The following is a 23,522-nucleotide window of genomic DNA, read 5'->3' on the forward strand; positions in this document are numbered from 1 at the left end:
TTCCAACGGAGTACATCTTTAATGAGAACCTGTGACCAACCTCCCTCCCCTCCTGACTGTGATAGCCCCTACCATTTTTTTAAAATTATGTTTACGCCCATGTGACTGATTCCCTGAATTGCCAAACTATAAACCCTCATATGTCAGGGACGGAAGGACGTATCAAGAAACTATAAAAGGTGTGTGATCAGGGCACCCAAAGATATTTAATGTAATCTGATTTTTTTAAGGGGTTGGTCATATGTCCTGATTATGGACTTTCTCTCTAGCTCCCCCCCCCCCCCCCCCCACATACATGTCCATCTGGTCAAGCTTCTTTCTCTGAGTAGGAAACATTCATGCTGCAGCTCAGCATTATTTCTATGATTCTTGAGCTTAGAAGGAAAGCATGATTTTATAACTTCTCCCTATCAGGTATGTGCTCATGGCTGCAGCGCTGATTAAAGGCTGTGGATTTTGGTATAAGTAGAAACACAGGGCGACTCTACCGCAGCCCTGTGTGTGCATTAAGGTTTAGAGGTGTATACCTGCCTCAAAACCTTACAGCACACACAGGGCTGTGGTGGAGATGCTCTGGTGGAATTTTATATCAGACGAGAATAAAAGATAAGATTTATACTCTGGACTCACTTGCTGGTAGTGTTCATGGTGGAGCAGGGCCCAATTCCAGGTTTTGCTATGGTTTACATGATTACTCAGTGTGCCCTTTAGTCCTTACGTTTAATGGTGAAGATCAATGCCACTAAAATAATCAGATCCAGCTGGAAAAAGTTGTCATATTTTGGAGAAAATTCATAAAACCTGCTCATATAGTTTTTCTTTATGTCTGGATGCCCAGTTTAAACCAATATATAGACACTTGCTTCAGGCAACATATTTCTGCTGCAGAATGGCAACTGATTTTTCCTGTCGTGTGAACTTGCCCTTAACATCACATTCAGCTCTCAAGTAACCAGCTGGCCCTTATCCTATTTATTCTGCAGGGTCCAGTTTCCCTTTCAGGAAGTTTCTAATTCTCCAAGTGCTTATTGCACATTGTCTAATCCTTAAGGAATGCACAATGGAATCTGGATGTTTGGATGCCTTCAGAGCCATGTGGGATGGATACATCGATGGTGCATCTCCACATCCTACTTAACAACTTGTTGAGTGCCGAATTACTCCAAAACATAGCAATAATCACCAAATTTGTTTCAAGAAATGAATGTGTTTTAAAGGAATGGTGGGTAGAGGAAACACCCCTGCAATGTTCTCTTCCAGTAAGCATGTTGGTGGCAGTAGCAGCTCTGTGGGCACCACCGATTTGACCAGGCTCAGTACAGGTAGCAGCAGCCAAGTGCTTGGTGGTATTAATAGCAGCAGCATCAGCAAGGAAATGTTGTCACTGTCTTCTAGGAGTCCTGTGGTTTTGGAGAATAATAATGTTCTTGTGGACTGGTTGACTCGTTCTTGGTCTCTGGAGGAGGAAGAATCTGACTATATGACATTATGCCAGGTGTCAGTGGATTCCTCATCGTCTACAGTTGCATGGTGTGGGGAAATTTCCATCCTGTCTGTGCTTCCCCCCACTAGCGCCAAGCAGAAGGATAGCACTAGCCATGATGAGGAGTTGTGTGAGGACAGTCAACAATTGAAGAGTGTTTGCAGGTGAAAGCTGTGGACGAGTATAGCACAAGTAACTAATGAGGCTGGTGGTGCATGATGGGAGATTGTATGGCATCATGGTGGATATGCCTAGGGGGAGCAAGGAGACTCTGAACAGACATCAGAACTGAGAGGAATGGTGTGGAAGATAAGGAGAAGTTTGATAATGATGATGTTAGCGACGAAGAGTGGAGCTGAGGTAGGGCCAGAACATCCGTCAGACATACCAGACGTAGGCCTGCTGGTATGATCAGCTCAAAAGCAGGTAACAGCGACGCTGCTGTAGGCTTGAGAAAAAAGAGAGACACAATAGGGTGGTGGTGTACCTACCTCTTTATGGTATTCTTCTGTGTGGATGTGTGGAAATTCTTTTCGATCTTACATGAAGCCGAAAACCAGGCACTGTGCCATCTGCAAAGAAAAAAAGAAAAAAAAAGTATGGCATAGTCATGGTCTGAGTTTAGGAATTCTGGCTCTATGTAAGCACATGGAGAGGCATCACAAGGCCCAGCTACATGTATCACTAGTCCACCACCCCTGCTGTTTGCTGGCTACAACTACTACCACAAGTCCACCACTGCCTGCTGTCCATCATTGCTTACTGTACACTGGCTACTACAATACTATCAGTCCACCTCTGCCTGCTGTCTGCTGGCTACTAAAATGACCACCTTTTGTTTAGGAGCCTTATACTGATGGTATCTCTGCCAAAGCCGAGACGCCCAGGGTTGCAGTAAGTTATGGAACCAGAAGGCTACACATACCTCCCCTAGACTGCCAGGAGGGACACCAAGAAGGGCTATCACACCCTGAGAATTTATAACAACTACCACCAGTCCACCACTGTATGATGTCCACTTGCTAGTACAATTCCTATCAGTCCACCATTGCCTGGTGACCACTTTCTGCTGCCATACAGCACTGGCCATGGATAATGGGCCCAAGAACAAATAAAAATTGAGCAGCAAGTGTTTAAAGGGGTATTCCAGGCCAAAACTTTTTTTTATATATCAACTGGCTCGGGAAAGTTAAACAGATTTGTAAATTACTACTATTAAAAAATCTTAATCCTTCCAATAGTTATAGGCTTCTGAAGTTGAGTTGTTGTTTTCTGTCTAACTGCTCTCTGATGACTCACGTCCCGGGCGTGACATCATCATTGAGCAGTTAGACAGAAAACTTCAGAAGCTAATAACTATTGGAAGGATTAAGATTTTTTAATAGAAGTAATTTACAAATCTGTTTACCTTTCCGGAGCCAGTTGATATATATATATAAAAAAAAAGGTTTTGCCTGGAATACCCCTTTAATTCTCCAGCAGTGCCCCCAGAGGAAATTACACATTGTGCAGTTCTTATTGAAATCATTAAGCTGTCAGCATTACGTATGGGTTTTCCTCCAAGGGATAGCAGGAGTCTTTTGGCACCCGGTATACTTTCATGCTAAGATCAGAAAAACAATGGATTTGCTACACAGAATGCAATGTGTTTTGTAGCTACCGGACGCTTCATCAAGCATTATGCTTGATGAAGCAGCTGGTAGCCGTGAAACACGCTGCATTTAGGGTAATAAATCCATCGCTGTTCTGACTTTCGGATGGAAGTCTATTCAGCATCAACAGAGTTCTGTCATTCCTAGTCAGAAAATCTGAGGGCAGGATAACTGCAGGGGTTCTGGCCCAGTGTTGTCCATGGCTAGCACAACCACCTTCCGTAAGCGCTAAATTACATTAGACGATTACCTTTACTGATACTTCACCATGGAGCGCTCTTCAATTACTTTATAGTTTTATGTATGCTGGGTCCTCCAGAGCAAGAGATACTCTTTGGGGGCACTCTCTGGCTGATAGATGAGGATCCTGAAGAAGGACCTTCTGATTCCCTAATCTAGTTTCAAAACCAGACAGTCCCTGAGCACCGGTTATACATTTATCGAAAGACATAAAACCTTGAGCGTGGAACATCCATTCCTGCTCTGTCTAGTCAGCTTCTTCAACCATGGAGGGCAAATGTCTGACCCGCTTAAAACAGATGTCACCCTGACTAGCCAACCCAAGCACATGCCCAGGAAAATGAGCGCAAACATACAAAAATAGGTAAATGACATCATAAGAAAAAGAAGAATTAGTGTTTGCTCTGGACCACCGTATTTTCCTGAGCCTATAAATGATTCTTTAGAGGTATTTATGGAAAATATACGGTTATATGCCAGACCTCAGAAGAACAAACAATATTAGTCTGACATAGTGATAGAAATATAGATCTCATGGATGGTAAATCCCAAAAAAAAGAAGAAAGACCTCAAAGTATAGGAGGCCTGGCTATGGTGGTGCTAAAAGTGTTCGTGTGTGAAAACTTTTGAAAATTGTAGGGCAATGCCCATTTATAAAAATGTTTTAAGGCCAGTTTTCTGGAGTAAGCACTAGGGATTGACTGATTATCGGTATGGCCGATATTATCGGCCGATAATCACGATTTTGGGCATTATTGGTATCGGCAATTACCTTGCCGATAAGCCGATAATGCCCCGCCTCCCCGCACCGCCCTCCACCGCACCGCGACCGCCCCCCCGACCCACCGCACCGCGTCTCACCCCCCACCGTAGTGCTGGGCGGTATACCGGTATGAACCGGATACCGTTTTTTTTCTCTCCCACGGTATGGATTTTTGCCCATACCGCTATACAGGTCGGGCCTCTCCCCCACCCTCCGAGTCAATAAAAAAAATTAAACTTACCCGTAATGGGGGTGGTCCGGCCCATCCATCCATCCTTCCTGTAGTGTCCGGCGGCATTCCGGGTGGAGGGTGAACCGGTCCGGGCTGTCCTTCTCCGGAGGTCCTCTCCTCCACTCCGGGCAGGCTCCGGCCTAGTACGCTGCATAGACGCCGCTACGCCGTGACGTCAGGTGCGTCGCTGCGCAGCGGCGTCTATGCAGCGTTACTAGGCCGGAGCCTGCCCGGAGAGGGGAAGAGGACCCCCGGAGAAGAAGGACAGCCCGGACCGGTTCACCCTCCACCCGGAATGCCGCCGGACACTACAGGAAGGATGGATGGATGGCCCGGAACACCCTCCCCGGACGGTCCCTGCAGCAACTGGGAAGGTGAGTCAGGGTTCTGGGATGGACAGGGGTCTGTATAATATACTATACCTACAGTAGGACCTCCAGCTGTTGCAAAACTACAACTCCCAGCATGCCCGGACAGCCAACGGCTGTCGGGGCATGCTGGGAGTAGTAGTTTTGCAACAGCTGGAGGCACCCCTAGGCGCACGGCGGGGGGAACGGTGGCGGTGATAGGTCTCAGGACCCCCGGACAGGTAGGGGGAGAGAAGCAGGTGGCGGCGGCGGCGGTCTATGGCACCGCAAAAGCCACTACAGTGCATTGATTTAAAGCGCCCACTTTAAATCAATGATCTGCAGCGGTGTCGCAGGGGGATATATAGCCGATAACTTTTACCGGAATATCGCCTATCGGCCCTAACCTCCACCGATTATCGGTATCGGCCCTAAAAAATCGATATCGGTCGATCCCTAGTAAGCACTGATAACCCCTCTCCCCATTTTAGACATTTTGATAGTCTAGCCTAGTATTTCCCAACCAGGGTGCCTTCAGCTGTTGATTGGGGGCTTTAGGCTATGTTTACACGGTGTCAATTTTTCGGCAGGACATTCTGTCCATGGCAAGAAACAGAGATGTGCTGTCGATAGACGGCAATGCATTTCCAAGCAGATTCCCTGTAAAGAATTGACACTGTAAATCTTTCTGCAGAGGCTGAAACTGGAATTTTTGCGGCAGATGTTTTCGTAGCGGAAATTCTGCCATGTGCACGGTGCAGAAGAAAACAACAGGATTCTGCTGGAATGTAATTTCCGAGCAAAATTATTCCACGTGAAATTCTACCGTGTGAATGAGGCCTTAAAGGGGTTATCCAGGAAAAAACTTTTTTGTATAAATCAGCTGACTCCAGAAAGTTAAACAGATTTGTAAATTACTTCTATTAAAAAATCTTAATCCTTTCAGCACTTATGAGCTGCTGAAGTTGAGTTGTTCTTTTCTGTCTAAGTGCTTTCTGATGACACCTGTCTCGGGAACCGCTCATTTTAGAAGCAAATCCCCATAGCAAACCTCTTCTACTCTGTGCAGTTCCCGAGACAAGCAGAGATGTCAGCAGAGAGCACTGCTGCCAGACAGAAAACAACAACTCAACTTCAGCAGCTGATAATTATTGGAAGGATTAAGATTTTTTTAATAGAAGTCATTTACAAATCGGTTTAACTTTCTGGAGCCAGTTGATATATATATATATATATATATATATATATATATATATATATATATAAAAATAAAAGTTTTTTCCTGGAATACCCCTTTAAAGCGATACTCCACTGGCCAGTGTTCCGGCTGCGTTTGGAACATTTAGTTCTGAACGCTGTGCGCGGGGGTTGGCCCTGCCCCTTGGGATATCGGACCACGCCCCCTCCCATAGACTTGCATAGAGGGGGCATGGCCTGACATAACAAGGGGGGCGTGTCCGACCCCCGCATCGTACGCACAGCGTTGGGAACTAAATGTTCCGAACGCAGCCGGAACACTGACCAGTGGAGTACCCCTTTAATGTTCTTCTGTTGTTTTCTTGATAAACAGGGAAAGGTAGGGAATATAGAGAAAGGTAAGAAAGGTAGGGAAAAACATTGGGAAAGGTAAGAAAGTCACTGCCAGACTGCGCTGGCCATGGTTATCCCCTATAACAAAAGGATTAGGCAGCTAAAATCCAGAATGCTCGATCCTTATCTTCCCCAACATCTGCCGTCAGGGATGGCACATTATATTGGCAGATGAAATTGGTAGGTTTGGCCATAAAATGATTAATGTATATGGGGAACCTCTAGAGAATAATTACAATGAGAAGCTCGATTTATTACTGGTTTGTCAAACCCACCATATTTAAGATTTCTAATGGTATGTTCATGTGATAGCCTGGGGGATGTAGGGTATGGGGAGTGTAGCTGTGTGGTAATTAAAGGGTGCTTGTTAACCCTTGCTATTCGTGGCGCCAGGGTGAGGGCTCTTCAGTAATGCTTGTGCTACTGCCACCCTTCCCAAGAGCGATAGGGAGGTAGATAATAATAGAATGTCCACAAACGGAGAGTTTTCTGAAACAGGATTAACTTTTACTGAAGGTTTTCTGCAAGCTTCAATAACATAACAGTCTCTAAGCCTAACAACGGTTTTCCTTGGAGATTGACAAAGGTTGGGACTTTAGCATTTAGAATCTTTAGTACTGTGCGTTGTTCCACTGTATTTAGGGGACTTAGTTATGGTCCAGTAGTCACGCTAGCTTTAGCAGGGAGTTAGATTTGAACTCACGGTTTTGATTCTGGTGAGGCCGGTAGGTTTTTGAGGCCTAGCGTGTCTTTGAAAGTTGCGCAGAACCATCCTGTTAGTCCGGCATCCACAAGAGCAGCAACCCAAGAGAGCGATAATTGGACGCAGCTCCCTTATATGGGCAGGGGCTGGACTAACGCTAATTGGTCCATACTGATGTCAATCACCATTACAGAGATTTGTGGGTAACATGTGACCCAAGGTCCTCCAAAGGTCCTACAACATACCATAAAGGTTACTAGCATGGTCACATGACCTAAGGTCCTGCGACGCGGAACAAGGTAAGTACTATACATTACAATAAAATATATAATTATTAAATATATACATACATTTGCATTAGAGATAGACTTGAGGAGAGGCGACTAGGGGCTGTCCCACCTGAGGAACCCTACCTGAACGTAGTTACTCTGACTTTGGGGACCTCTACACTAGGTATGGTATGCAATACCGTACCGGGACACCACATTCACACTACGGAATTCCCGCGGAATTCTGTGAGCGGAATTTCGCAAGTGAAATTCCGCACAGTGAACGTTAGCATCTGTGTGAATGGGTCTTCCGCGAGACCCGTTCACACTGTGGAATTTCAGCCGCGGACAATTCCGCCGCTGAAACTGTTCAGCGCAAAGAAAGAACATGTTCATTCTTTGCGCGGAAGTCCGTGAGCACTGCATAGCCGTCAATGGTGACGGCGCAGTGCCGCGCGGTCCTACAATCTCTGCTCCCTGAATTCCGCGAGCGGAGATTCAGCTACAAATCTGTAGTCTGAACATACCCTAAATGACAAAGGAGGGTCTTTATTAGTGACAACAAAAAGTAGCTGTAAGGGGTACGTTCACACGTACAGGATCCTGTGCGGGATTTTCTGCTGCAGATTTCAATGTAAACTAAATGACTGATCACAGCTTCTATTCTGCAGTTACAAATCCTGCGCATCAAATCTGCGAAGGATCCTGTACGTGTGAATAGTCCCTAAAGGGCCTCTCTCGCTCTAGAGCAGTGGTCTCCAACCTGCGGACCTCCAGATGTTGCAAAACTACAACTCCCAGCATGCCCGGACAGCCAACGGCTGTCCGGGCATGCTGGGAGTTGTAGTTTTGCAACATCTGGAGGTCCACAGGTTGGAGACCACTGCTCTAGAGGCCCTTTAGGGTCTTACATGGGTCGCACAGTGATTTCGTACAGTTTTGCAACATCTGGAGGTCCACAGGTTGGAGACCACTGCTCTAGAGGCCCTTTAGGGTCTTACATGGGTCGCACAGTGATTTCGTACAGTAATGCCTCTTTTAAACACTTAGGGGGAGATTTATCAAAACCTGTGTAGAGGAAGAGTGGGGCAGTTGCCCATAGCAACCAATCAGATCGCTTCTTTCATTTTTCCTAGGTCTCTTTAAAAATGAAAGAAGCGATCTGATTGGTTGCTATGGGCTACTGCACCACTCTTCCTCTACACAGGCTTTAATAAATCTCCCTCTTAGTAAACATTTCGGGGACATTTAATGAAACCTTGTGCAGGGGAAAAGTCGATCAGTTGCCCATAGCAACCAATCAGATGGCTTCTTTCATTTCCAACAAGGCCTCTGCAAAATGAAAGCAGCGATCTGATTGGTTGCTATGGGCAACTGGGCAACTTTTCCTCTGGACAGGTTTTGATAAATCTCCCCTCATAGCGGTACCAGTTTCCCGTAATGACCAAAACAGACAACCCCCTTGAACTTTATCTGCGCTCCGTTTCCATTTTTATAACCCCTGGCTTTACATCAATACATGTGACTTCGCTCAAAGCTTCTGAATCGGTGGTTCACACATTGAGTTCTGCGATGACCGGGGATTTTATTACACAACGGTATAAGCCTGACGCCAATCATATTTCTCAGCAAATAAAATAAAAAAATAAAATAAAAATAAAAACCCATCTGAACATGGTTACATACGATCTGCCGCATTGGATATTACAGCTTATACTGCAGGTCAACCTCTCGTGATGTGGCCACAAGTGACCCCACGAGAGATACCAAGTGCGTCTACATCTGTGAATCATTTCTCTCCTTGTTCTATAAACGTTATTAGAGCCGGCAAAAGAATCCAGGGAGAAATAAATGTCATTTTTACTATTTCATCTTGTATGAGCTTGGAATACCTGGAGATGGTCTTGGCAGACAATTAAAGAGTCTTTTTGGCAACCAGAGACGTAATATGTCTTTGGATCTGTGTTTCAGGGCTGTTGGTGCGGTACATAGTATATATAAAAAAAAAAACGGGAAATGATTAAAATGTGCACTGCAGGCTGACAGCTCACTTGTTACACCGAGAAACATGTTACTACGGAGAGATAAAGTGGTTTAGTCTGGTGATGGGCGCAGGAGACGCAGCGGGACGCGCCTCTCGAGTGGGGAGTACAAAGCGGAATGGCATATGGAGATCGTATAGAGCGATCCCTTTACAAATGTATTTCTGTCCTAAAGAGGAACATTAAAAAAAAAATAGGAATGCCATCAGATTCCATCCCCTTCATTGGTTGTGTGTTAGGGGACGGGCTGCTTTTCAGGTGGCCCCTGTCATGACCGATGGGATGGACAGGGAGAGTGAGCCCTAAACTGTCCCTAGAAACTCTCTCCCTGCCTACTTGCCCATCCACCCTAAACGGCAGATCGACAACCACGGTGCCGGTTCCTTCCTGCGCTAAAATGCATTGGGCGTAAAGGTACACAAATAATACTAAACATAGTCAGAAACAGGTCACAAACATAATGGGAAAACAACCAGATAAACCGGACAGGATATAAATATACAAGCAGGGCAGTATATAGCGTACTAACATACAGTTCAGAAACCGGAATCAGGATAAACGGCAGATATGAATAAATGAACAAGACAAGATATGGAATTAACATACAGAAGAAACCAGGGGATGCAGGGGATGAGCAGATGAACTCAATGTAAAACACTAAACAGATCAGGAAACATAGAACATTGTTCACACTGGACACTGAACAAAGAACAAACAGATAAAAGTTCAGAGGACACAGATCAGTGCTAAAGTACAGAGGACACTATAGACCAATGGTAATGTACAGAGGACACTCTACACAGTAATCTTGTACAGTATGATCAGTGCATGTACCAAAAACACAAAAGATCAGAAATCATGAACTCTCTAGACTCCCCATTCCAAACATGGAGGGACATCAATGCTAACTCCAAATAGACTTCTATTCCAGCAGGCACACTCCACTGTGTGATCAGGATACTGGCCTAGAAGGAAACTAAACAGGAATAATACGAAACCAAACTCTGTTACATGGAGGAATACAGACCAGGACTCTAAATAGGAATACTACATACAGAGCACAATACAAGCAAGACTCATAGTGTGAACACGGACAAGATAACAAGGTACTAGCAAGAACGGACATACATAATCCTAAAAACAACAGAATACTAAAAACCAAGCAGACTAAAATCTATCATAAACAGGCATAATAACCATGGTTAAAACTCAGAGTAGATCCAATAACCAGCACAGAGTGTAGGAGAGCTCGGGTTTAAATAGCCCCACCCAAGTTCTCACTGGCTAATACCATTAACTATTCCCTAGCCAGGGAAAATAGCACAGAAAACAGATAATACATAAAAACAAAGTCTCAACAGGGCCTAAAATGGAAAAATGCAAAAACGCAAAAACGGACATTATAGCCCCTAATGCATTTCCATGGAGGCATGTAGTCTTATTTTTATATGGGTGTATACTGGGTTTACCATAAAAAAAAATTCCAGCATGCTTAAAGCATTGGTCCCCAAACCTTGGACCTCCAGATTTTGCAAAACTACAACTCCCAACATTCCTAGACAGGCGTCGGTGAAAAGTGCTCGGAAATGTGTGGCGTCCCAGCACCAGTGGCTGTCCCGTCGTTTCGACTGTCTCGGGCAACCTGGTAGCATGAAGTGTTGGGCCCACTAGATTCCTACTGTTCTATTAATTACGTGAATATTGTAATATTAGTAATATATTTTTCCTAAATTAATTTTGTTATGGTTCCATGTATGTATGTTTAACATCTTACTGTGCCTGTAAAATGTGAGCAGTGAACCCCATGTGACCATGTGAGCCAATGAGACCCCACAAGTCTCCTCTGTATAGTGAGGTGCAGGGGAGGAGTTAGTTCACAGTTAGTTTCCAACCTAGTGAGACTCCTGAGCATCAGCTAAGCTCAGGTGTGCTGTGTGTCGTGTGCTCTAAGCAGAGGCGAACTCCAGCTCTAATCTTTCTACTGGTCATCCTACAAGTGTCACTCGCAGGAGGAATACACGCCCCTGCAGAATAGTCTACAGTGACTTGGAAGGACCCTAGCAACCAAAATCTACAGTCTACAATTCCGTCCGGTGAAAAGCACCACAAGTCTCAGAATGACAACAAGGCTCGCAGGAGGTACGCTGCACTCTCACACCAAGGCCAGCTGTCTGTGAGCTCAAGCTCAGTAAAGACAGTTATCCGTAACCTGACATCGGTGTGTTTATTAGCTCATCGTGTCTGGCCCAGGAGAAGCTATCTCCCACCTTCGGACTGTGGATCGGAAAAACGGTGCCCTGGCGTCACAAAGTGATAAGGTACGTCTACTAACACCCAGTGGCCGCCACAAATGCAACTATGGAGACAGCGCATTTCTGAGCAGTCCTAGCTGCGGATGGAATCACAGAATATCTCCGGGCAGAGATTCCGTAGTGTGAAGGAGTCCTTACTGTAATCTGCAGTCCTGACTTTAGTAACCATGTCGTCACTAAACGAGGGCTACAGAAGATTAAAGAACAGACAGGAAACCAGACAAATATATAGATGGCTTTATAACCCCCCAATGAGTTAACTAGCAATGCTCAGCATCACTAGTTAACCCCTTCAGTACTGGGCTGGCAAAGAGCACACAGTCTAGCTGTGGGAAACACTGTCCAGCGATGTATATACATTGCTGGAGAGTTTCTGTCCCCAAAGGGTTAAAAACAATGCACAGCCTCTCTTCTTAACTCTTTACTGGCTGGCAGCAGCCAAGCTGTACCCACAGAGTGAAGAGGGTCCTGCTCCTGCCATACGGTATACAGCAGTGAGCTATGTGCTGCTGTATACAGTACTCCACCAGCTAGCCCGCTCAGAGCAGGGACTTCCAATGGGTAACAGGGTCTCTTCAATGAGACACAGTACCACCACTGAGTTGTCTGATATCTGTGCTGGTGATGAAGGGGGGTAAGAACCCCCGAAACAGCTGGTAACAGATGGATGTGACAAAGTCAAAAGACAACAAGAGCCAGATCATTGCTAGTAGATACAGACAGGCATTCCTCTGAGAGCATAAATCTGGGTAAGAAACATGGAGTAGGGCTGATACCAAGGATGCAGCATACAATAAACTAGGAAAATCGTGTCTCCAGCTCCCAGATTTTTATTATTATTATTATTATTATTTTTATAACGTTCTTGGATTCAGGGCACTTTAAATGTGATAATGTCTAAAGTACATAATACAAACACAGACACAGTGAACATGACACACAATAAATGACAGACTTATATATATATATATATATATATATATATATAAGGATATATATATATATATATATATATATATATATAGGGATATACAGTGGTCCCTCAACATAGGATGGTAATTCGTTCCAAATGGACCATCGTTTGTTGAAACCATCGTATGTTGAGGGATCCGTGCAATGTAAAGTATAGGACAGTGGTCTACAACCTGCGGACCTACAGCCAACGGCTGTCCAGGCATGCTGGGAGTTGTAGTTTTGCAACATCTGGAGGTCCGCAGGTTGAAGACCACTGGTATTGGAGGTTATACTCACATGTCCCCACCGCTCAGGACCGTCACCGCTCGTCACCGCTGCCCTGGATGTCGCCCTCCATCGCAGTCGCTGCGTCCCCGGGGTGTCCCCGATGCTCGGAGCCCCGAGGACAGATGTGATCATCAGCGGACCACACGGGGCACTGTAAACGGCTATCCGGTGGTAGCTGAAGCAGTCTGTGCGGCCGGATAGCCGTTTATGCGATGGCCCCGACATACAAAAGCATCGTATGTTGATGCTGCCTCTGAGAGGCCATCGTATGTTGAAATTATCGTATGTTGGGGCCATCGTAGGTCGGGGGGGGTCACTGTATAGATGGATGGCTTATAATCTACAAGGAGAGAGGAACAGCACGTATAGCAGAGTTATTGGAGGTCATAGTCTTGCTGGTAGAGATGAATCTTGAGGTTGCTCTTGAGGGTCTTAATGGTGAGAGCCGGATGTGTCAGGGTAGAGAGTTCCAGTGTATGGAGGAAGAACGGGAGAAAGCTTGGAGACGGTTGTGTGAAGTGCGGACAAGGGGAGAGCACATTAAAAGTCCAAAACGTATTAAAACATCATTATAAAGTGGAATAGAGAACACTATCGTAAAAATAAAATGCAAATAAAATGCCATCGAGTTTCGAATCACTACCAATTCTTGTGCATGGCATAATTTGTGTTCCATTATTATGTTAGCGTTTCCAATTTCTCTTTAGGGATTTTTATACGTCCTGCTCTTGGCACAATCATTGTCGGTCGACTACCCCCATTTGTACAGAATCTGTCTTGCTGTGGATTGGTGGAGTCCAAAGATGTGTTGAAGAGAATCAATAAGTTTTCTTCTGAAGTTCTCAGTTACTCCTTTTGGTATAAAGCAGGGAAAGATTACAATCCTGGACCTTTGATGGTCTGTAAAGGGGTACTCCGCTGCTCAGCATTTGAAACAAACTGTCGCGAACGCTGGAGCCGGGAGCTCGTGATGTCATAGTCCCGCCCCTCATGATGTCACGCCCCGCGCCCTCAATGCAAGTTTATGGGAGGGGGCGTGGCGGTCATCACGCCCCCTCCCATAAACTTGCATTGAGGGGGCGGGGCTATGATGTCACGAGCTACCGGCGCCGGCTCCAGCATTGGGAACAGTTCGCACACCTTTAAAGGACTGGGTTGGGGACCTCTGCTTTAAATTAATCAGGTCGCCCCCTCACACCTAATTCTCGTACCATTGATTGAAGACACCCATTTTGATCAACAAATAAATTACCAAATCTAATATATTTGGCTTGTTTGTTTGATTTGGTGTTTTTTTTTTTTTAAAGTGATTTTTTAGAAAATTTGATAGTAGTTTTAAGTCGATTTTATGCAGGGACATAGAAAATTCTGAAGTGTTCACAAACTTTCCAGCAGCACTGTAGGCAACTTAAGCCTTGAATTTTCTCTGGACATGGCGGCACGTGCTCAATAGAAGAGATATCCTCCTGATTACGTCATTACTCAATACTGGATGTTTACATCCGCCGTGTATATAGTAAACTCTGGATGGTACAGATACGACATGATTGATCTGGGTCAGCATTGTAATGGCTGCCTTCTGTCTCCTTGGCGGCATCATTGGCTTCCACACCACCAATCCTCCCCTGCAGCATTATTTATGTGTCACGTTATAGGCACCATTAGCTAATCTCATTGCCAGACACAGTTTGCAAAATCCCGGGGAGGAGGCCATGGCGCGACCACCATTCCTGGTGAAGACTGGGCCGCAGTGACATGTTGTTTAAACGTGAGGAGGATGTGCTGACAACCTGCAGATAAAAGGTCAATGGCTGCCATGTCCTCACAAGTGCAGGACTGCGGAGTGATAAATAGCAGGAATTCTGTCTGCACACCTAACATGAACTATCAGTTTATTAAGGGGGTACTCCGGTGGAAAACATTTTTTTTTTTTTTTTTTAGGTCTTTTTAGGTCAACTGGCTTCAGAAAGTTAAACAGATTTGTAAATTACTTCTATTAAAAAAAAAAAAAAAAACCTTTACCCTTCCAGTACTTTTTAGCAGCTGTATGCTACAGAGGAAATAGTTTTCTTTTTGAATTTCTTTTTTGTCTTGTACACAGTGCTCTCTGCTGACACCTGATGCCCGTATCAGGAACGGTCCAGAGCGGGAGAAAATCCCCATTGCAAACCTATGCTACTCTGGACAGTTCCTGACACCGACAGAGGTGTCAGCAGAGAGCACTGTGGACAAGACAAAAAAGAAATTCAAAAAGAAAAGAATTTCCTCTGTAGCATACAGCTGCTAAAAAGTACTGGAAGGGTAAAGATTTTTTAAATAGAAGTCATTTATAAATCTGTTTAACTTTCTGGCAACAGTTGATTTAAAAAAAAAAAAATGTTTTCCACCGGAGTACCCCTTTAATGGAAGGACAACAGGTCCTGTGTATCCCGGTTATGTCAGGTCTTCAGATATTCGAACAGGAACCGTCAATTTATTAGCAAAATAGTCACCAACTTCAGGGGACAGTATCGCAAATACCTGCAGCTCCTCCACTTTTTGCTTTACATACATTACATATCTAACCACCTAGGCCAGTGGTCTCTAAACTTTGGACCTCCAGATGTTGCAAAACTACAACTTCCGGCATGCCAAACAGCCGTTGGCCGGGCATGCTGGGAGTTGTAGTTTTTCAACATCTGGAGGTCCACCGTTTGGAGACCACCGACCTATAAAGATTGCCTAAAGTTATTGCATTTTTAATTGAGAATGGAGGTTATAGTGAATATGACAGGTTACCCACAAAGAAATAATCAAGGGGTGTATGCTTTGTAAGAGTAACTATACAGTGGTCCCTCAACTTACAATATTAATTGGTACCAGGACGACCATTGTATGTTGAAACCATCGTATGTTGAAACCATAACTCTATGGAAACCTGGTAATTGGTTCTGAAGCCCCAAAATATCATTCAAAAATAGGAAAAAGTGAGGATTAAAGAAAAATAAGTAGATAATTAATATAGATAAAGCAAATCCTTACATATAAATTAAGAAAGATCTGCTGGGAGCTGTAATCACTGTCTATTTCAGTGTTTCCCAAAGAGGGTGCCTCCAGCTGTTGCAAAACTACAACTCCCAGATTGCCCAGACAGCCGAAGGCTGTCCGGGCAATCTGGGAGTTGTAGTTTTGCAACAGCTGGAGGCACCCTCTTTGGGATACACTGGTCTATGTAGAGAAAAGAAGCTTCTTCAGGTTCCTGCACAGAACACGCAATGTCCTAAAAAAAAAGTAAAATGGAGCCGCCCTACCTGATGCCCAAAGGAGCAGCTAACTGTGGCAGATGTAAAGAGCACAGAACATGTACTGTAGGGGGCGCTACCAGACACCAGTCAGTGCATGCACTTTAGGAATAAAGGGGTTCTACCAGTGAAGTATCCATTCTGATTGGTCGGACACGTTTCACAGATTCCATAGCATTGTATGTTGAGTCTGGTTTCAAGTTACAATGGTCCAAAATAGACCATTGTATGTTGAAACTATTGTATGTTGAGGCCATTGTAAGTTGAGGGATCAATGTATAGGGTAAAGAGGTAGCAGTCGAATCAAGGAGGCAGAGGAGGCCCGAGAGAGCTATACATAAGACATAAAGGAGCTCTGTTAGGCAGGGTTCACACTACGGTTTGTCATTACGGTTCCTGTATACGGCTGGGAGGAGAGGTGGGCGGGGCTTAATCGCGGCGCCCGCACTCAGCCGTATTCGGGAACCGTAGTTAATGTATGTCTATGAGCCGACCGAAGTGAACTCCAGCCTCCGGTCGGCTGCGTTTTTGGCCGTATGCGGTTTCCTGATCGCAAGCAAAAACGTGGTCGACCACGTTTTTGCTTGCGGTCGGGAAACCGCATACGGCCGAAAAAGCAGCCAACCGGAGGCTGCGGTTCACTACGGTCGGCACATAGACATACATTGACTACGGTTCCCGAATACGGCTGAGTGCGGGCGCCGCGATTAAGCCCCGCCCACCCCTCCTCCCAGCCGTATACGGGAACCGTAATTACAAACCGTAGTGTGAACCCAGCCTTACAAAGTTTGCACTGAGCCCCATGGCTTTTTCTTTAAAAAGGTTCACTAACCATAAAGCTATGTTCACACCACGAAATCTCAAGCCAGTAAAATTCCATCTGAGATTCCAAGTGCATTGATTGTCGTCCCCATTGTATTCCAGGTGGATTCTTATGAAAGAAGGAGCAAGATCCGCCACTGAAATTCTGCAGTGTGCCCTGTGCAGCGGAATCCCATAGCCAGTAATTGGACTCTTTTTCACAGGAATTTCCGAGTGTAATTTCAAATTAATTCAATTATTTCCAATCAACAATTTCTGCAACCAAGGTAGCTCAGTGGTTAGGAAGGTTGCCTTGTAGCTCTTTGCTTCTAGGTTTAAAGGGGTATTCCGGTGGAAACCTTTTTTTTTTCTTTTTTATCAATTTTTAAGAAAGTTAAACAGATTTGTAAATTCGGGTAGAAAACAGACATGGTCGCACATCTACAATCTTGTATAATGATCTGATTGCTTCTCAGCATAATATCAAAAACTAACAGGTTGTTAGTATACATTTTTGATCAAAAAGTACAAGCCCACTACTAACAACCTGTTAGTTTTTGATATTATGCTGAGAAGCAATCAGATCATTATACAAGATTGTAGATGTGCACCATGTCTGTTTTCTACCCGAATTCACACTGTGATTTCTATCCCCTCCTTTTTTTTTGTTTGAACATGTGCTGCACTCTTCCCCACCCCCTCAGCCCAACCCTATATAGGTAGTAATTAGCTACACAAGGGCCATTTCTTTCCTAGCAGCCTCCCAGTCTGACTGGGAGAGCATGGTAAGTGAGCGATTACACCTTGTTCACACTGGTGTGGTGCTGTGCGGCGTCCGTTGCTGCCGTGGCGCCGTGTCTGCGGGGGGGGGTTTCCCAGTGTAGTACCCCCCCCCCCCAATTATTAAGGGATGGTGTCTGAAGTTGACCATACCTCCTATTCTACATCCCAATGTTTCGGTTACATTCCTTAGTGTTCAGTGAAATTACGATGGCAATGGGGCGCCATGCCTAGAGTGTCTGTGTATAAATCCCATATAGTGGTCTTCATCCTTTGGTTTTCCACAACATTGATTTTACAGCATCTGTAGGATCCTCTACTTTAGTCCACTGCCATATAGCGTGACATCACCATATATATAATAAAGGATGACATCATTGGTATTTAGGTGCTGGGGCAGACATAGTTTTGGCTTCGAGGCGCCTCGTCTTGTATTCCCTCGTAGCACGGGCTACTGTTCTAATGTATGTTAGTTGTGGTTAAGATAACATTTGGCAGAGTTTATAAGTCTAAGGTATTGTGGAAACATTAAACATCTGACAGTAAAGAAACTTACTGTAAAAAGAAAAAAAAACTGTCATTTTAAGTAGAAACATATCCAGTGGTTAGGAAGCAGCACCGCATCTTTCAACATGATATATAACGGGGAAAAGAGATCAAGAGGATTAGTGAAATTGTGGTTTTGTTTGTATGATATATACCATAAGAGCAGCCACTCTCCAGGGAAGAGAAATGCGAATTCCAACACCCACTCACCTAAACAAAGCAACCCAAAAATGAGGGAGAACATACATCTGTGATGTCCCAGTGCGGGATATGCATCTCACAGTCCTATCAGCTTGAGTCCCTGCAGGTCCCCAGGGCTCACCTGCACTGTACCCCCATAGTCTGTATAGTTGTATATTATGTGTAAAGGACCTTTCAGATGGTCACATGGTTATTGATCACATGATAATGGTTGTCACATGTTAAAGTCATGTTTTGTTAACCAGAGAGCACCAGGTGACCAGATGACCCACAGTTGGCCTATGGGCTCCTTGCTCAGCCCCCTTTATAAGAGGGGGGCGGGTACTACAATCTCTTTTGTGTTTCACTTTCTGCTGAGGTCAAGTCCAGTCCAGACGTCTCAGGGTCAGTGTCCAGCACATCTGGAGGCCTCCAGCCTAATCTACAGCCACAAGTCAGTAAGTAAAGTCCTCTCTATCTGCTGTCACTATCTTCAGTCAAGTCTATTATAGTCAGCGTGGCTGTCCTAAAGTCTGTCAAAGTCACTGCAAGTCCCAGCAAGCTGCGAGGTCCCCTGTGTTACTAGTCACCTCTCTGGCATCCTGGCCTAGCTGTAAGGACTAATTCCATCTGTCTACCTCAGTAAAGCTACCATTGACCCTAACCTGGCCTTGGACTATTATTTGCCCTGCCTAAACTAGGACTAGCGGTGCTACCGTTCGGGTGGTTCTCTGTAAAACCATGCCCTAGTATCATAAACATTTAGGGGTTAACACCATCTGCCCCATACACCTCACATCACACCCCCGTGGCTCACCAACACATCCTTATCAGGATCAAGTGACAAGCAATGGGCGGCCAATTCAGTCAAGCACTAGATCAGTGTTTCCCAACCAGAGTGACTCCAAGTTTTGCAAATGTACAACTGCTAGCATGCCTGGGCACTAGCTATAGGTGCCCAGTATGTCCATAGTAATCCATAGTCGGAAGTTCCTAGCTGTGGGCACAGGAGCCGGTGATTGGGCGGGCCACACAGTGCTAGTCCGGGATAGCTACAGCAGAAAGCCTCCAGCAGCTGGATCCTAAGGGCTAGTTCATACCCTGGAGGTGTAGCGATCCAGCGGTATACCTTCGGGTGGTTATAGGCTAAACCACGCCCTGGCATCACAAATACAAGGGGTTAATGCCATCTGCCCCTAGGGTAACAACATCTGCCCTGCACCACACACCCTGCCATCACATACTGGGTTCTCCAGAGCAGGAGGCTTCTTTGTAGTCAAAGTGTACTTATCGCACCTGGCCAGGCTTTGCGTGCTGGGCTCTAGATAGTTAGGAGTTACAGGACAATCAGCAGCTGAGGTGGGGTATTTGATTTCTCTTCAGCCTTCTAGCTTTACTCTTGATTTTCAGCTTTGTTCTGGTTTTAATGCTGTTGATGTAAGTTACTTTATTTTAGCTGTGACTTTGTAGATCTGACCTGTTTGTTTAGCCTAGTCCTGTTATCTGTCTTTACTTATGGCCAGCTTTATTCTGTCTAGTTTGTATCTTTAACCTAAACCTGTGTCCTGACTTGTATTCAGACCTGTTTGTGTCTTGTACTCTGACATGGTATAGGTCCTGATCCATTGCTTCTTGCTTAGCTCCTATACCTGGTGTGGTTTTACTGTGTTTAGTCTTGTGTGATACAGAACCTGTGTTTCCTGATCTGTATAGTGTCCTGACTTCGGTTACCTGTTCACTCACCTTCATTCCTGCTAAACTGTTATATCTTCTGGATACCTGTCTTGTCATTTCTCTAATACCTGACATATTCCTTTTGTACTGAAGCTGTTAGTCAGTGCTCTATATAACTGTCGTTATATCTTGCTGATATCTGTTTGCTATTACTTTTTATTCCTGCCATTATATATTACCTTGGTTCCGTCTGTTTGTACTTGCCTGTTTACCCTTCGTATCCTGACCTCTGTACAGTTCTGTTTAATATTTTGACTTCTGACGCACTTTAGTCCAGTGGAGGGACTAGTGCCCAGTTGTGGATCCGGTGTTTAGGGCGGATATCTAAGTAGGCAGGGAAAGGGGTTTTGGGTAAGCTCAGAGCTGCACTATTCCCTGACCTACATGACACAAAGGTCCTGAAAAGGTGATCCTCTTCTGTTATCTGTGTTCTCTAATATATCATATCATTTGATTTATTGAAGAAATGAAGTCATCCAGGACCCACTTTTCCGCCTCGGAACTACCTGCTGCGGTACAAACATCAAATACTCTGGATCCCCCAAATTGATCTTTCATTATTGTAAGGGTCTGGTTCTCTACTAAAGCAATCCTTAAAGGGGTACTCAGCTGCTCAGCATTTGGAACAAACTGTTCCGAACGCTGGAGCCGGCGCCGGGAGCTCGTGACGTCATAGCTCCATGCCTTCATAACGTCACATCCCGCCCCCCTCAATGCAAGTCTATGGGAGGGGGCGTGAAAGGATGTGACGTCATGAGGGTGCGGGGCTATGACGTCACGAGCTCCCAGCGCCAGCTCCATCGTTCGGAACAGTTTGTTCCAAACACTGAGCAGCGGATTACCCCTTTAAAGTGGTATGAATCAGGGCCAGACTTGCTATATCTGATGTGCTCTGTATAGGAATCCACATAGGTGAGATGTAATATCGCACAACCCTTACAATTTGTTACAGTTTATTGATGCGTTAATCCGTACACGTAAATCACGAAGAGCTTTTATGACAGCTCCCCTTTAAGTAACCCAAGATGGTAATGCTGCCCAAGTCCTTTTTTCCCCCAAGTTGATAATTCCAATAGAAACACATAGTAAATGTGCAGTATAAATTCTTTATGTATGCCTGCCAAGCTGGAGATGAAAGGATCATTAGAGAGACAGATCTGGGCGGCTGCCCATCCTTTCTTCTTCAAAAGGTTATGAAGATCGTAAATGAACGTCAATTATTAAATGAGATATTCATAGGTCTCTACATTACTACAGAGTCGAATCTGCTCAGTCTGTGTGGCATGGTGAGGTCAGGAAGGTGGCCCATTGGAGTGCCCAAGGATCCTTCATTAGGTCAATCACATTAGTAGGTGACTAGGGGGTCAATCCTTTGCCATTATTTTTTATGGGAAGAGTCGCATATACCCTACTAGATTTGATTTATGATATTCTCTCTGTGTACAATGATAACTATGATGATGGGAATAAAATTGGAAATATACATGTTCTGTATAGATGATGATTGGGGCCACAGAGCTGTGTCCCCTGGTGGACCCAAGGAACCCCATGCCAATATAGCTGTAAGTAAAACAAACATCACAGCCAAACATTTTTTACTGAAATATGTACATTTTTACATTTGAGTGGTGGTTTTCTTCAACCCCTTAATGACACATAACGGATAATATTTGTCATGCTGCTGCCAGGGTACAGTGACCCCTTGACCTACGATGGCCCCGACATATGATAATTTCAACATGCGATGGCCTCTCAGAGGCCATCGCTTGTTGAAGGCAGCATCAACATACGATGCTTTTGTATGTCGGGGCCATCGCATAAACGGCTATCTGGCAGCGCAGACTGCTTCAGCCGTCACCGGATAGCCGTTAACGGTGCCCCGTGTGATCCGCTGACGATCACTTACCTGTCCTCAGGGCTCCGGCGCGTCCTCTTCGGGATCCCCTGCATCGTCGTCGCTCTCCATGGTCGTCATCACGTCGCTGGGCACGCTGTCCCGTCATCCAATAGGAGCGACGTGCGTAGCGTCGTGATGGCGGCATCGGAAAGCGCGGATGCCGGGGAAGAAGAGGCCTTACCGGAGCGTCGGGGACACCCCGGGGACGTGGCGACAGCGATGGACGGTGACATGCCAGGCAGCGGTGACGAGCGGTGACGGTCCGGAGCGGCGGGGACAGGTGAGTACAACTTCCTATACCAGTGGTCTTCAACCTGCAGACCTCCAGATGTTGCAAAACTACAACACCCAGTATGCCCGGACAGCCAACGGCTGTCCGGGCATGCTGGGTGTTGTAGTTTTGCAACATCTGGAGGTCCGCAGGTTGTAGACCACTGTCCTATACATTGCACGGATCCCTCAACATGCGATGGTTTCAACAAACGATGGTTCATTTGGAACGGATTACCATCGTATGTTGAGGGACCACTGTATATGGAGAGGGCTCGGGAGCCGTAGCCATGCTGGAAGTCATAGTTTTGCAACAGTTGGAGGCACCCTGGTTGGGAGACACTGGACTAAGCCATTGGTCTCCAAACTGTGACCATCCAGCTGTAGACAGCAGGGCATGCTGGGAGTTTTGCAACAACTGGAGGGCCACAGTTTGGAGACAATAGGTCTAAGTAAAAGGCCACTCACGCCATTGCCTGTGATAAGTGCGTTCCCTCAGCCTTTTAGAAATCTCTGAGCAATGCCGAGGGGTTCTGGAGGTCAGTGGTGGTCACGATCCTTTACCAACATAATCTTTTTGACAAGACTTTTTTTTTTTTTATATATAAAACTCCAATTATACCCCAAGCCACGCCAATATTTATTTTACTTATAGTTTTTTTTTGTGTGCATGAATAGGAATAGATTTGGCATATCCTTTAGTTATTGTAGGTTATCTCTCATCCTGACCTGCCAATCGACCTGCTTGTAGCTGGGTGGCCTGGAATAGTAGAAATGTGTGTCATGATGACACATAACTTACAGATACTTGTCCAGCATTCTTTGACATTGAGACTATAGGTATCAATGAGCTCAGCTTCCCACAACTCGCTCCAGCCCCCCCCCCCCCCCCCTCTGGCTGGTCCTCCTCCCCACCCCCAACCCCCCGACTGGCACTCCACATGGTCTAGCCTCGATTTTTTTTCTCACTTGTCACCACCAGCGGTGACATCATTCTCCTGCTCCGTGTCATCCTCTTGGACTCCATCTGTGGTCAGCTTTGATTTTCTTTCAGCTTTTAATGAGACGGTAATTAATAACACCTGGGGGGGATAAGACACAATGTCTCCTCCGGACCCCCGCTTCCCCTACCCCACTCCTTCACGGCTCGGATTTGTC

The sequence above is a fragment of the Hyla sarda genome, chromosome 8 (genome assembly GCF_029499605.1).
Source record: "Hyla sarda isolate aHylSar1 chromosome 8, aHylSar1.hap1, whole genome shotgun sequence".
In the NCBI taxonomy this organism is placed as follows: Eukaryota; Metazoa; Chordata; class Amphibia; order Anura; family Hylidae; genus Hyla; species Hyla sarda.